Below are 227 nucleotides of genomic sequence, written 5' to 3' on the forward strand. Positions count from 1 at the left end.
TACCTGGAGTACAAAATGATTGCTACTTTTTTACAGTAATTGAATAGCTGTGCTCAAAGAAAACAAAACATGAAAAAGGCCTGAGAGGTCCAAATGCATTAACAGCACAGGAAACGAAAACAGACTAAGAGACATAATGCTGATGAAGGTGAAAGGCAAGCAATGGGAAACGATACAAGAACAGAAAGTCTATGCACCGTAAAGGCTGAACGAGACTGGCACTGGCA

Source organism: Amblyomma americanum, chromosome 5, assembly GCF_052857255.1.
Source record: "Amblyomma americanum isolate KBUSLIRL-KWMA chromosome 5, ASM5285725v1, whole genome shotgun sequence".
Classification (NCBI taxonomy): domain Eukaryota; kingdom Metazoa; phylum Arthropoda; class Arachnida; order Ixodida; family Ixodidae; genus Amblyomma; species Amblyomma americanum.